This window comes from Callospermophilus lateralis, chromosome 5 (assembly GCF_048772815.1).
Source record: "Callospermophilus lateralis isolate mCalLat2 chromosome 5, mCalLat2.hap1, whole genome shotgun sequence".
Classification (NCBI taxonomy): Eukaryota; Metazoa; Chordata; class Mammalia; order Rodentia; family Sciuridae; genus Callospermophilus; species Callospermophilus lateralis.
In genome coordinates this window covers 129,502,329-129,515,516 of record NC_135309.1, presented here as the reverse complement: position 1 = coordinate 129,515,516, position 13,188 = coordinate 129,502,329, and the positions used below count along the sequence as shown (strand labels likewise).

At 35.3% G+C, this 13,188-nt stretch overlaps 1 pseudogene; it reads left to right on the top strand.

The window, feature by feature from the left end:
* Positions 1 to 1,953: 1,953 nt before the first annotated feature.
* On the top strand, positions 1,954 to 2,290 carry LOC143399447 (large ribosomal subunit protein eL33 pseudogene; annotated as a pseudogene).
* The last annotated feature ends 10,898 nt before the right edge of the window (positions 2,291 to 13,188 follow it).

The window sequence follows — 13,188 nt, the reverse complement described above, 5'->3', positions numbered from 1 at the left end:
AGAAAACTATTTTGATGCTAAGAAAAATGACCCATTGTTTATTGGACTAAATCCTATTACATCTACAGCTTATGCCCCAATCTAATGTGGAAAGGCCAAATAGAATACTGTCTGGAGTAACTTCAATTGCCTGGAATTTAGTGAGCTGAGGGCAGGCAAGCCCAATCAACAGCAGTCAGAACTTTGGTGTGGATGCTGATGATATCAAATGCTGTGGCTACAGTTCTTGATATCAGCCCTTTTTCTAGACCTAATGTTGGCCAAAGGCCTATTTGTTGTGTTTCATTTCAAACTAAAAGCACAAGGAAATTCTTGGAGGGTTCATTTTCTGCTGTTGTTCCATAACCCATATAGAATGAGTCTTTGTAATTCTGAGGCATTTTGTTTTGGCTCTTAAAATAAAGGTTATTTGGTCTTTATAACAAGTGTGTTCTTTCTGTGTTTAAGCATCTCATGAACACTACCATCAGGTTTGGAGCTTTACTATTCCCTTGGCCTTGACAGCTATTAAAATTTCTTCAAAACAAGAAATAAATAATTCATAAACTGGAGCATAGACACTTATATAATTGAGTTCTTAACTTATATTTGAATAGATAATAGTTATCAACAGACCACTTTCCATTTTAGGGCATTATTATGGTGTATAGATATAAATGTACCTTACATGACTAAGAGACCAAGCCACAGTTACTTAAACTGAAAATACAAATTTTTTATGAAAAGATATTTCCCCCCTACTAAGATTCTTCTGACAGTTTGGCTTCATTTTATCTGTTTAATCATGATGCATATTGATTAACAAATTCCCTGATTTTATTATGATTGAATGGATAATTGAAGCATCATGATATGGTATCTTCTGTGTAGCATTATTTAAAATGTATACAATATGTTTAGGATTAAGAAGTTTCTAAAATGTAGTCATATATTGCATTTTCCTTAAGCTGCAAGTTATTTTTAAAGTCTATAAATAAAAACTGATCATTAAAATTCAAATGAGTACATCTTTTCATCACATTGCAAATTATTACTAATAATTAACTCAAAGAACTTCATTTACATAATGTGACCATCATTGGTTGGTTCTTTTCAACAAGCAGAATTCATGGGCAAAAAAAAAAAAAAAAAAAGAAAAGAAAAGTCATTTGCAGGGCAACAAACACTAATGTATTTTTGAGAGTACCACAGGCAATTTTCCAGCTTTCCTACAAAAATTCCTCACCAGAGACCAAGACTGTCGAGCAGGAGGTGTTCCCAACTATAAGACAATGTGCCTGGACATAAAAGAATGAGCCTGATATATGGTTATTTCTCGTTCTTGGATACCAATTTGATTCTTCATTGTGTATCTAGGTACATTTCAATGAATATTTTCAGCCTAGAATAACAAAATTTTGTTACTAGTTTGGTGAATTACTTCTCAATTAGGATGAAATAGAAAGAATCTCCCAGGTGAGCATCAGAATATCTTATAAAGCTTATTTTAAAAGGTAAAGCCCAGTTTCCACTCAAAAAACTTCCACTCACTTGTTAGGGAGTAAAGTGGGACATCTGATATTTAAATGCTTTAAAAGTTGATAAATTGGGGGTCGTTTATCATTCCTGGATTCCAGGACTCAGCAAGGAGGGAATGAAACACTAGTTTCTTGCAAGTTTAGAAAATGATCTCATCAGAAAGTTGTGTTGCTATTGTAAGAAAGCCCAATGAACAGTAAAGCCCTGGCTGCTGAAATTTGGAGGCAAATAACTGAGTTGGATTTATCCATACACCTCAACAAGACGCCTGTTTGGCTTGGAGACTCTGCCAGCCAATGATTTCTATGGATTCAGGGACGAGGGAGGACGGGATGGAGGAGACATGGGACTGATTGTGCTGGGCCTCTAATGCCTGGTGGATGGACACTGTGGTAATTTTAGGCCTGCTGGGAACAGGACTTCTAAAATGCAAATATGTCTGAAAGGCTGTGGTGCAAAGCCATTTTTGCTGGCTGTCAGCAGATGGATTTTCCTGAACCAAAGGGCACACACAACTATTCTAGAAATTGAAGGTGTTTATGTCAGAGATGAAAACGAGTTCTACTTGAGCAAGAGATGTGCATATGTGTACAAAGCAAAAAACAACATAGTTAGTCCTGGTGGCAAACCAACCCAAACTAGAGTAATCTGGGGAAAGGTAACTCAAACTCATGGAAACAGTGGCACGATTCAGACCAAATTCCAAAGCAACTTTTTTGCTAAGGTCACTGGACACAGAATCTGTGTGATGCCTTACCCCTCAAGGATTTAAATTAATGGAAAATAAATAGAGATGATTTGTGCTTTTGTGTTTTTTTTTTAATTTTTTAAATTTTTTTTTAGTGGCTCAAAAAGTAGAGGTTGTCCAGTATCTTCAAAGTTCAAGGAAATCAGAGGGCTATATGTAATGGACAGTATGGGGAAGTTACAGAGATTTAGAAAGTAACAGATTGATGTGAGTGTTTTAATAGGCATTTTGGAGGAAATAAATATTCTTTGGGGAAAGTGGGAAGATGATTTACTCATTAGATTAAGTGAAAGAAGCATAAAATTTTCTCTCAAAGGGGCTGGGAATGTAGCTCAGTAGAAGAGTTCATGAAAGCATGAGACTATGTATTTCATCCCTAGAATTACTGGAAAAAAAATGGTTTGTAATAGTTTATACTAGTTCAGTATAGATTGGTTGGGTAGCTTACGAGTGAAAATGGAATTGGGAATAATTTCAGTGGAAATCATATTGATATTTGTCAGTGCTTTCAGATGGGTTGGGATGAACTATTCTTGGGATTTGTGACTGGATAAATGATTTCGGTATGTACTACTTGACTCGTAATCCAAGCTGAAAATGACAACCTAATGCTACATGACTCTACTTCAGAATAAAACAGTGCCAGGAAGGAAGGAAGGCCGGCCAATGAAAACAGAAATAGTCCATTGTTAGCCATTATGCAAGATCATTCATTCAGGAGGGCAATTTTGACAACATGGAGGAAGGAGATTATAAAAAACTTCATGTAATAAGTGCAGATTAATGTTGCTGAGGAAGGTTTACTTTAATTATAATTACAACTATAATTCTAGTCTAAGAACTTGAGAGAGAATTATATAGACAGAAAGAGCATTAACTAGCTTAGTATACTAGATATTAAAGCCACAACATTCCCTAAAGCTTTAATGTGCATATGCTAATCAGAGTCTATTTAAGCAATAGGTGGTATTGAGAGTTCGAACATAACTGTTAAATAGTCAACATACTGTAACATACATTATTCTGTGTGGAACAGATCTGTCCTGTAACAGCCAGTTTGTAGGATCATTCTCCATTTTCAAGGGAGGCAGTTTGATTAAAACGAGGTAAGAAAATGGCATCACAATAATCTTTCAGAGTGAAAGGGGCACGTGGATAGAATCTGTGGCACAGGAAACCAGGGGTCAACTATCCACATTCAGGAGAAGAAAATCAAGAGGGAAGATAACAAAACATAGAGGGTGGTTGAGATTTAGCTTTTTAAGGAAACTTTCTGGACTACTTTCTTACAGAAAAGGTGATGCTTCTAAAACTGGATAGAGGAGCCCATCTATCCTGAGGCCGAGCTTGTAACTGGAGGAGAAACTGGAAGGACAAATGATTGACAGTATGAAATTCTGAAAAAAAGGCCCGATTATAAATAATGCTGCTGCTGCTGCTGCTAATGATGATCATAATGGATAGCATTACTACATGCCACTGTTTCACTCTATGTAAAATTCATTTATAATCTTCACAGCACTAAGGGGCAGGAACATTGTTATCTCCTTTCCACAGATGGAGAAACTGAGGTACCAGGGTTTCATTATCTAATCCTTTCATACATATTAAGAAGTGATGGGAGAGAGCAGAAAATCACACTGATGAGAAGTCAAATTTAAAAAAATGTAGATTATGATACACCTACTTATGATTTATTTGTCCTAAAATTTCATTTGTTCAATTAATACTTGAGAATGTTAAACTGCAGGTAGACCAAAAATGGACAATTTAGACAATATTCCTGGAGTTTATGATATTATTAAAGGAAGACATGGAATGCCACAAATAATGCTTTTTTTTTGGTTCTTGTTAATTGCTGAATTGAGCATTGAAGGATCAGTAGGATATACATAGGAGTGTTTGCTTAATATTAGAAAATTATCAAACACCTAGTTCTTCATGCAGGGAATAAAATAATTCCTGTTTTGGTTCTGTGGAGGGATATTACTTTTAATGTAATTATTCTGTTAAGAATCCACTGTGAAACCCAAAGTGTAAGGCCATGCTTGTAGCTAATAGAAACAACTTACCCCTGATGACCTCCAAGTACAGAAGGACAAATTATAGAAAACACTTGAAAGCTGTTTTAGGGTTTATCCCAAAACACACCCACATGTACACAGGATGGGATAGGTCATAACATCTCTAATTCTAGCACAATCTTTTAAAGCCAGTCTGTATTTTTAAAGGGGATTTGCCTTTATCCCTCTTGATTATTTATAAGTTTTGTTTTGTTTTTTTAAACACCTGTATTGTGATTTCCTTACATCTATCAACATAGTCTCATAAGAAAACTCATTTCTTCCTTATCATAGGTAAATACTGATGACTTCACAAGCTTTTCCCATTAGACTTTTCTTTTTTCCTTCTTCTTTTCTAAGTATAAACTTGCCATACAAAATACAGGATACTCAGTTAAATTTGAATTTCAGATAAACAATGATTTTTTTCGACTATGAGATCTTTTTTTCTATTTAATAAATCTGGCCAACTTAATGTGGTTTTCATTAGCTGTTCCATTCACTACTACTATGTGACGATTCATTCTCTTTTTATTTATTTATTTAAATACTCCTTATTGTCAGTTATACTTGCACCTATGCTAAGCCAATCATTTAGAATAAGCATAATTAAAAAGATCTTCAGGTGCCCTAAAAGCATATTGAATTGGAGAATTACTGTTTTTAGATGACAGAATGAAATCACTTTCTCTGAAGGTCCTCTTGTTTCCACCCCTCAAACAATGTCTTCCTTGAAACTCAGATTGATGGACTTCTGGCAGAAAGCAACTTAACTTCAAGACAAAGCACTTATCAGAAAATAATTACCCAGCTAAATATTTGTAAATAAGAGCAGACTAACATTCATATGGGGAATACAATGTGCAAGTTTCAAATCTTTAAATTTGTCATCTTATTTAGTTTTCCTAATAGCACAGTGGTATAAATAATCCCAAATTTACAGATATGAAATTTGGAGCAAATGTAGAAATTAATTTCTTGCCCAATGTCACAGAGCTCTGCAGAGTCACGTTTTCATTTGATTCTAAAATCTGTGCTTTATATGATCATGTTAAACTGCCTCGTCCTGTGACAGATGAGAATTTTTTACAGACTACAGGGAAACTGAAAATTTGTAATGCCATATATTTTTCTTTCTTTCCAGGCCTGGGCTCTCTGAGTCCTTTAAGCTGCTGCCACTGCCACCTGCAACATCCCCACCCACACCTGCCTCAAATGCACCAAACATCCCCTCGTGGGTAATCCAAACACTCCCGGGACAGAGAGTCCATTGCTTTAATCATGACTTGCTTGTCACAAACTTTTCCATAGCATCCTAGCTCACCCTTAATCTTTCCGGCTTCTGACTACTCCTATTTTCTGCCTTGTCTTGATCTTTAAATCTGCCTTTCAGTACTGTTTTTCTTTCAACTACGATCCAGACTCTTCCTCCAGCTACAAGGCCTTTGACTCCTTAGACAAACACTGTTCCTAATGTGAACTTGCCCTGGGTCTGTGTTGGGGCCATCTCTACTCACAGTTCCAGGATCCAAGCTCACTCTAGTTCTAAGAGCCAACAGCCAAGCTATGGAACATTCTTTCATGCAGTTTTACTTTGTTCTCTTCTTTTATCTTCACCAAATTATTTTCTTTCATGTTATCAAAAGTAGAATTGAAGAGTTCCACATAAACTTATATCTTCATGACACGTAGAATCCATTTACCTTCCCTTCCAAGTCTTTATTTGACTAAAGTTCAAGTTTTCATTATTATGATCATGAATTTCAAACAACAAATCTTAGTGTTTTACTATCTTGAATTATGCTCCAAATATTGCTTATGCTTTTGACTTTGATTACACAATTCTTGACCCTCCCTTTAGTCTTTTTTAACTATAAATTCTTTTGTCTGTATCCCTTGTATAACTTGTTCTACATAATGGCCGATGTCCTTCATTATATACAGTTTTATAGTGTTATCTGACAATGTTCTTCCTCAGCCTAGATTTTGATTTTATAGAATAAACCTGGCAGGCTTCCAGATGATTCTGTGCAACATACTCCAGGTGTTCATCAATCTTTCAGAATAATCCCAGGTGCAGTGACCAGATCCTGTTCTGTTCTTCTATTTATTTAGCAAACCATTATTTTTCTAATCCTCTATCTACAAAATTCCCAACTCTAAAAGAGGAGCAGAGATAACACCATGTACCAACAAATCCTCTAGTTTTCTGCTAAGGACTTCATAAATCTTAAGAGTTGTTTCCCAAATGTCTTTTGTTTATATCATTAGTCTTCATTCAACATGATAATTAAGTGATGGAGAGGCCCATGATTTATTTATTTGTTCCTCTTCAAACATTGTTTATTGACTACCTTGTTCCAGGTACAATGCTAGGCCAGTGAATTTTTAAGCCTCAACCACTTTTCTCTTAAAATCAAGGTATTTATTTTAAGAAGTGGGAACAGCTACTGATTATCCATGTAAATTCTGCAAAGAGTTTTTCTCTTCTATTTCTTTTTTGTCTATCTGGTAAAAAAAATTCTCCACACTTCCTAATTCTAGAAGACCAGAGTTCTTTTCAAGGAAATAGGGTATCTTGTTTTCTATTCAGAAATTGTATGACTCTTTCCAAAGAATTCTTCAAGCGGATCAAATATCCTCTTCCCGTCTTTGCATGATATTCCTCCATTCATTGTATGATATGATTTGATTTCCCTCTGCCTTCTCAAATCTCATTTACATTTCTTGTTTAGGTTACTTTTCTGTTTTCTAGGAAGTAATTTTATCCTTCAATATAGGAAGAGATAAAAATCAGTTAATTCTGGTCTTGCAGTTTCTATACAATTTTCAACTTGCAGCTACCAACATAATATGTGATTACAGTGACAGTCTTTGTATTAATTATCCCCTATCTCTACCTGAAAAGCTGCTTGATTAAACTAGCAGAATGTGGAGTTTTTTAGGTAATCTTAGGGTCTTTTCACTTCTGGACTCTCTGTGAGAATTTGATTCATACCCACCCACAGTATCATAACTTTTAAACTATCAAATACTAGAATTAGATATTAGATACAGTCAGCAAATAGAGGCAACTACTTAGCCTTAAAACACTGTTTTTCCTCTTGTTTTATTTTTCTTACTTTGCAGGTACCTATTGCATGAACCCTAAGATGACCCCTAAAATTGTTTACACCTCTCAAGTACTATTGTCTAGTGGTGAATGGTGCTTGATTACAAATCACTTAACTCTGTGGTTAAAGATTTCATAATTATAATTGAGGACTTAAATATTGAAATGGAATTTCAGAGAGTATAGTAGGTGCTATGGGGTATGTTAAATAAACATTTAATCAATAAATGTTTAATGACTCAAAGGCTAGTTTACTTCAACGTTTGTTTCAAAAAGGAAAATAATTTCTATTAAACCTGAAATAAGCTTACCAATGTGTTACATAAACTGAAATGTCTATGCACTTCTAGTAAAGAGTTTACTCCTCTCTCCCTTTTATATGACCTTTATAAACATAAAAGCTATGAAGTTTTTTAAGTTATATGCTACATTCACAACCTGATGACAGGTGATGGCTCCGGAGTGTCCATATTAGATCAGGTATATACATGGTAGGCATGATCCCCAAACCAGCTTCTTCAGGTTACATGTAATTCATAAAGTTTTATATCCATAACCTCCCTGAGGCAGTTTTTTTTTACATGAAAGGAAGCAGAAATTACAAAATACCTACATTTAAACAAAATTAAGAATGTAACACAAACTGAAATTAGCAAAAGGAATTTTTTTCATTGGTTGTGGTTTCAAAGAACTGGACTGAATTTAGAGTTCTCTGGATCTTTTGTGACTTAATTTAAAATCTTTTCTTTATTTTAAATGAAATAGATTTCCTATGACGTGAAAGGAGTAGTTGAGGATGGAAAATTCTGAAGGACTATGGGTTTCACAAAATTGGAAGTGCTTTAAAATTGGCCTAATGAGGAACTACATGTTTGATCAGTGCAGTTAGAGGCATATTTCTTTCATTCAATCAGAAATGCCAATCTAAAATGAAGGCAAAAGGTCTAGTGTTAAAATCTGTGCTTTAAAAAAGAAGCACCAAATTCTAACCTTAGTTACTAGTATGCAAATAGGTTAAGGCTCAAAATGTCATTCTCCCCCATCTCCCATTCAAAGTGTCTCCCTATTCATTCTAATAGTTTCAATAGTCTTTGGTTAGAATACTCTTTCGTAAACCATTGTCTTTTTGGCACAGGAAAACTGAGTCCCATATAGTTAATTAATTTGTCCACAGTGTCATAAAGTATATCAAAGTCTGAGTGTATGTGTGTAAGTATGTGCACATACACATATGTGTGAGTCTGGACTTAAACTAATTACCCAAAGTTACTCCTTCATATTATAAAGAGATCCAAGGAGAGGTCAGACACCATCTCCAGGGCTTAAGAAAAAAGTGGTCAGGCTGGTGATTCAACTCTTACCTGCAAGATGACTCCCAGCTGTATGAATAGAAGCCTGGGAGAGTAATGAAGAATGCATTTACATATTTCATGAGTTTTCAGCTTCCGGAAAATGTGGTAGCATTTCACCTTCTTTCCTCTTTTATAAATGGAGGGGTAGATATTCCTCTGCTTAGACAAGAGAGGATTCAAAATAAATTCTCATAGAAAATGAGGGTTTCCTAGTAAGGGGAGCACAGACATCACATTTCCTGGCAAAACATTTGCTAAACATCAGAAACTTCCAAATCTGTCCCTTGATGCACAAGAAAACTCCTAGGAGAAATTAACATCTCAAGTTCAAGAGCAGATAAAACATGCATTCTGGTTCGTGCTTATATTTGGACAATTTTAACAATTTGAATCTGATTGAATTAGCAGCCTCCAATAACAAGGTGAAAAGAGTTGGCAGCAGAACAATATAATTTTCCATCATCTAACATTGAAATAATGGATGACTCAAGGATCACAGATGTTGTGAACAGCTGTTAGGGGTTAGTAGAGGTAAGTGTAGGTAGCCATGTTGGAGCCATCTTTAAAACACTCCACCTGACAGGATGGCCTGCCAGTGGGAAGGCACCTCCATCAATAGTGACTATGGAGTGCGTTTCCAGGGGTAATAGCTGAAATTGGATAAGGTCAGGGTGCAAGAGATCATGGTGGAAGGTTGTTTCATTTGTTGTAAATATTTATTTTCCTACCTTTGGGAGATTTATACTTCCTGCCCTATCCACTCCAGGTTTCTCTGTGTGATTTGTTTTGTTAATGGAACATAAGCTGAAGTAAGGTAACTATCAATTAAAGCTTTCTTAAAGGTGTACCCATCTAGTTCTTCTGTAATGGCAGCAGCTGGTCCCAGAAAGTACTGTTGTTCTTTATTAGTCCCACAATGAAGAAATCAGGATTGAAGGTGATTCTGACCAGCAGAGAACATGTAATGTAAATCAGATACAAACCTTTGTTATGTAAGTTACTAAGATAAGGGATAATTTTTGGCCACTGCAGAATCAAGAAAAATACAGGAGATAGACACCCTGAAAGGGCATTCATTGGTGGGTGAGTGGTATGAATATTCTCTATGTATGACTCTGAAGAATCCCACAAAAGAGCTTGAATTGGCGTGCCTGTCCATTTTAGTCACTGACTTTCTGTCACAATCATAGATATATAAGTTTTAAAAAATATTTTCATCCATATTTTTTTCCCTTCCTCAACGTACATGTGAGGAAAGAGATCTAAAGGCAGGAAATCTATTAGGAACAAAAAATGAGAGACGGTGAAAGAGTAAAAATGCAAAAAATCACACCTCAAACCTCTCTTTAGCAGCTTGCTATAGGCCTGAACATAGAATGGGGAGAGACTTTACTTGAATGTGATGTGATAACTAATGTTTGAATTGGGTTGGATAAAACTATAATAGAAAAGTGCTGACTCTTAGTGGCCAAAATGAGTTTTCTTCATATAACATTAAAGTAGAAACACAGACATCTCTTCAAAATATAGCAAGGAATGAAGATCTGGGCAGAGATTGAAGAAAAACTTAAACATTTATTGAGTCTACCCCACATTGTATAGATTGTTCAAAATAAGTCTGTTATACTTTATGTATCATGTTGGTGACAGTGGTGAACTGGAATCTGGGAATCCTGACTCTAATTGCAATACTATTTTGAATAATTTCTTTGTATTCCTCTCAATACCTTGAAGGACATTATCTATGAAAATTTTAGTAATAAAAATGCAAACTCATCTTTCAGTGAGGAATTTTTTTTTAACAAATCACAATGTAAAACACTACTTGAACATAACCTTACTACCTCTTTCTTAGAATTGGTATCCTGAATACAATAACAAGTGTTCATTGTTACTCTGAGGAGCCAAAGCATACCAGTGCTGGCAGAGAAGACTCTACAGTAACTGACTCTACAGTAACATTTATTTCTTGTGTTTGTAATTTACTTCTTGCCTGAATCCAAAGAAGATCTGGTGTGTTTTCCTCAACATTAACCTTTCCAACCACACAACTATTTATTAATCATGTACTTTGTGTGAAGTGCTCTTTCTGGTGCATGGGATATAAAGTTTCTGTCCTCAACAAAATATGGACAACAAATAAATTCATATTTGTGATAGAACAGAACAAAAGAAACAAAAACTGGTAATAATCTTTATATTATACAGTAATGCCAGATCTTTATGCTTTCATACATAAAATTTCAGTGATGCCTTTACATATTTGTGAACAACTGTCTTATAGAAAGATAGCCAATAAAACAGTTTTGCAGTCTCTGGGGTTTTTGGTTTTGTTTTGGTACCAGGATTGAACAGAGAGATGCTTGATCACTGAACTACATCCCTATCCTTTTTTTTTTTTTTTTCTTTTACATTTTATTTAGAGATAGGGTCTAATTTGCTTAGAACCTTGCTAAATTGCTGAGGCTGGCTTTGAACTTGTGATCCACCTGCCTCAACCTCCAGAGCCACTGGTATTATTGTCACATGCATCTGCTCCTGGCTAGCCTCTTCTTTCTACATAGATGTTAATTGAGAGGAAAACTACAATTCAAACTACTGTAAAAAACTTTATAAAGAGATATGAACCAACCAAAAAACATACTTCCCAAACCATGTTCACTGCGCCATCCAGACTTGTTTACAGACTCTAACATTTCCCTGGCAAAATGCCAGGTGCCATCCTGACTTGTTTATAGACTCTAACAATGGAAGATCCAAAGAAGTCAGAAGATCTGAGTTCTAGTCTTTCTTCATTCACCCAATAGTTGCATGAACTCAGACAAGCTAATTAAATATTAGTAATTTAATCTAAACATGAGGACTCTAACTAGATAACCTGTGCTCTACTTTCTGAGTTACAGTAGTATGATCCTGACTAAACACTAAGCAAAATATTCAAATCTAAATGCAATTGGTTAAGATTCATACTGCAGAACAGTTTGGCAAATGGAGTCCTAAATTTGCTAAAATTATGATCATATTTATTTTCTTTCCAAAGAAAAATACTTTTTCCTATGCCCAGAATTGTATCTAGTAACTTTTACATGTATCTGCTAAAACAATATTTGCTAAACAAATGTTAAATGCAATGCTTTGTTGGATACTTTGCCTCTCCCTGTTATCTGAAGATATTAACTTCTACATCAATGAATTTCAAGACAAGAACATTGTGCAGTTATTGAATTTCATTTTAAACTTCAAGTATTACCCACCGCTGTGAGGTACTAGGCTCTAAAACAAAGATCTGTGTTGGAAAGACATTTGATAGGGTAAAGGCCATTTTGTTTTATTCCCTTGTCTAATGATTTTCTGTATTAAAATTTAAAAATTGGTGAATTCTGGCCAACAGGACTTTAAAAATGTGTTTATAACATGTTCTTTCTCTAGCTTATAAATACGTATCAACTTTGAATAAAACATATTATCTGATTAAAACAAAGTACTAACAAAAATTTGGCCCTTTAGACATTAAGTAAAAGAGTTAAAAAAGAATGCATACAGCATCTAGGCATCATGATGAAAAAGAGAAAGGGCTTCTTTTCTTTTCTTTTTTATACCAGGAATTGATATCAGGGGCATTTCACCACTAAGCCACATCCCCAGCCCTTTTACATATTTTATTTAGAGACAGGGTCTCACTGAGTTGCTTAGGGCCTCAGTAAGTTGCTGAGGCTGGCTTTGAACTCGTGATCATCTTGTCTTAGCCTCCTGAGTTGCTGGATTACAGGTGTGGGCCACTGTACTGGTGAGAAAGGGTTTCTTAAGGTACAAAGAGGTGGCTAAAGACTGACCTCATTTGTCTATTCAAAATAGTTAAGTTCTGGTAGGGCCAAATGAGCAGCTCAAAAATCTCTTCCCTTAAATAATTTAGCTTTTGAAGGATACACAGGTGGGCAGCAGAGTTAAAGAAGGTGGGAAGTGCCTGGGTAAGTATGGCAAAAGAGGGTGGGGAGATTCCAGGAGAACAGAGGAGGGAATCTAATTCGGCCTTGAAGTAATTCAGAGAGAACAAGATGCCAGAGATGCATCCTGATATATAGGTTGAATAATTGTGCAAAAGGCCATCTCACACAAAAGTATCAAAGAAACAAAGTGTAGTGAATAGGAAAGCAAGGACAAATATGGCCAAAATCATATCAGGGTTTACACATTATGGTAAGACATTTTTGTTTGATACTGCAGACAGTAGGTACCATTGAACCATATAAAGATCTTAGAAATACTGTAGGATTGTTGTGTTTACTACAGTCGTCATAACAAAGTACCACAAATGGGGTGGATTAAACACAGAAATTTGTTGTCATATTGTTCTGGAGGCTCGAAATATGAGATCAAGGTCTTGAAAGGGTTGGT